The sequence below is a fragment of the Propithecus coquereli genome, unplaced genomic scaffold, assembly GCF_000956105.1.
Source record: "Propithecus coquereli isolate 6110/MARCELLA unplaced genomic scaffold, Pcoq_1.0 Scaffold59, whole genome shotgun sequence".
Lineage (NCBI taxonomy): Eukaryota > Metazoa > Chordata > Mammalia > Primates > Indriidae > Propithecus > Propithecus coquereli.
Genome location: NW_012151840.1, coordinates 5,353,783 through 5,356,700, shown reverse-complemented (window position 1 = coordinate 5,356,700; position 2,918 = coordinate 5,353,783).

Sequence of the window (2,918 nt, the reverse complement as noted above, 5' to 3'; positions counted from 1 at the left end):
TAATTTGATTAAAAAAACAGGAATGGGATCCTTCCAGAAACTGTTTGAGTCCCCTGCATCAACTTGACTCAAGCTGGCTTAAGTAGTCATGAAATTATTATCTCCATAAAAGGAAGTCCCAAGGTAGAGTAGGCTCCAGGGCTGATGATTCAGAAACTTGGTGATATCATCAGGGACGAGGCTCTTCTGTCTTTCCCAGTGGTCTACATTGCCCTTGTAATCACAGGATGGCCATCAGCAGCAGGTGGCATATTAGGGACATGTATTTCCTTGTTCAAGGGGGAGAAACTTGCTTCTCTTTTCCAGAACCCTGAGCAAGCTTTTCTCGAATCTTGCTGCCCAAAATGGTTTAGTCCTGCCTATCCCTGAACCAATTGCTACCCAAAGAGACAGAATTGCCTTAATCAGTTCAGGCAATTTGTTTGGAGTGGAATAGATGTTGGGGAGCTGTGGTGGATTATGTTTTTCAAAAACGGGCATAACAATATCTGCCTTCTACCCTCTCTTACAACATAACATTTACAATCTTTCCAACATGAGGTGGGTCTATGTTTCCTCCCCTTGAATCTGGGTGGGTTTGTGACTACTTCAGAAGTGATGCTACATGATTTCTGAGGCTTGACATTAAAAGGTGATATGGCATCTCCGTGGTTCTCTCTTGGGATACTCATTCATGGAACCCACCCACCATGCTGTGAGGAAGCTCAAGCTGCCTAGTGGACAGACCTGTGTGGAGGGGAACCGGTGGCCAGCACCAAACTGCCAGCCATATGAGTGGGCTATCTTGGAAGTGGACCCTCTAGTTTCAGTTGAGCTGCTCTAGCTGGTGTCATGTGAAGCAGAAGAAAGTTGTTTTATAAGCCACTGAGTTTTGGGGTGGTTTGTTATGCAGCAAAAGATAACTGGAACTAGGGCTCACTATGGAAATAATTATGTTTCCTCATTGCCTTCTCTAGTGTCTTGCTCTTTTTTGACGATGGATTAGTTAGATGGCAAGGGCAAGGCCTAAGGTAAGGGCTTCGAGGAAAGATTTGAAGCCTAAAATAATTTTTATTGTTTAGCTCAACTTATTTGCTAAGGTTGAAAATTCTTTATGGGATTTTAGTGTTTGAGCTTTGTAATAATAAACAGAAATGTTGCACATCTCCCTTTAGAAATTGCAGTGGAAATTGGCTGATTGTAATTTGGTTGTGTAGGATCCAAGGAAAATAATCATGATTAATATTTACTCCTTTTTTATTTAAAGTGTGGCCCACCCTGAAAGGAGTAAGCCTTGTTAAGGTATCTTCTCTTACAGGGGCTTCTTACCTGTTTTACCTATTCCAGGAACCAGGATTTTGACTGTGGCTATCAAAAATGTTTACTTTAATTAAAGTAAACATTTCTCAAAGGAATTTATATATTTATTTTAGCTGAAGAAGAGAATGACTAAATTCACACTTTGGAAAAAAAATCTGTATTTTGCTTGTACAGTGTTAAGTCCATCATATATATATATATATATGTATGTATTAATATATATTAATAATAATATATGGTGTGGTTTTGATGATAACCGAAAGTCTGTTTCCCTTAGGAATCTGGCTAAACTTCTTCACTAGGTGTGGCCAAAGGAATTATTGCTGTCCTGATCCTTTACTTGTCATCCTGGGTTTGCTTGTTCCCCCGAACTTCTGTGCTCCCTGCCCTGCTCCTTGCCTTGCTGCCCACCTGTCACACGATCTAGATCCATCACGCCCTTAAATTCAACCTCTTTTTGTAACGCAGTTTTTGCAGAGAAGTCTCAGAGTCCACTTATAATTTCTTAAAGTTCAAACTTTGAGCCCTGTCTTCACCAATTAATTTGCAGTTGCAGATTTGAGTACTATTCAAACGTAGGAGATTTATCCCCTCTGTTGAGTGCACTTCAAGGAATGTCTGCAGAGGTGGCCTGTCCCTGCAAACGGCTTTTCTTTCTCTGCACATCGTTTGCCCTGCAACCTGGCAACACTTGGGCTTAGTGGAACATCTGGGCCTCTGGCAGGAAGAGAACAATTTCCACATTCAGCATTACCCAAGAATCTCTATCCTCCACTGACCAATGTGTAGGTAACTTTGGTTGCTCCTGAATTACAAGACTGGCAACCCTGTGGCTTTGCTCACTCTGGGTTTTTATTATTTCAGGGTTTCTGGTATGCAGGCCACTGAGACACTCAGTACGTGTTTGTTGGGTAAATGAATGATTTTTTATGGGTTGGACTCTTGGAGCTGATTACATTAGAGGTAAAGAAGATGAAGCCCAAATGGGTTGCAGGACTTGGGGAGGAGCAGAGAGGAAGGCTTAGAACTAGGTTTCTGGGCCTTACAACACATAGTTGTTCATCTTAAGACTCAGTAGAGCAGCCCGTTCTTTCTGAAGGCTTTTGTGCGCAGTTTCTCTCTCCTTCACCCCACCCTGTAACACTGACCACCGTCTCCAGAGTACCCTCCACAGATGTCCTCAACGTCTATCTATTTACATGCACGTCTCTTCTGGAAGAGACTGCAAGCTATTTGAGGACAGAGGCCATATCTTAGGTCTCTCTCTCTCTCTCTTTTTCAATCTGCAACAAATAACACAGTTTGGACCTTCAATGTGTAAATGAATGACTATTTGAATGAATGTAGTGACTGCACATTCTAAATTTTTCTCCCACATTACTGAATTTCAACCTTTCTCTTCTTCTTGATGATCACGCCTTTCAGAGCAAGTGCTTCAACACTTTATAATGAAGTGTTTTCCTTAGACATTGCAGAATAAGGCATTATTATTTTAGGAGATGATAGCTTCATGTGTGGTTATTGTCCCTGAAGACTTCTAGTGGGACAAGATGTGGAGGTGGAAGACAGTGATATTGACGATCCTGACCCTGTGTAGGCCCAGGCTAATGTGTGTGTTT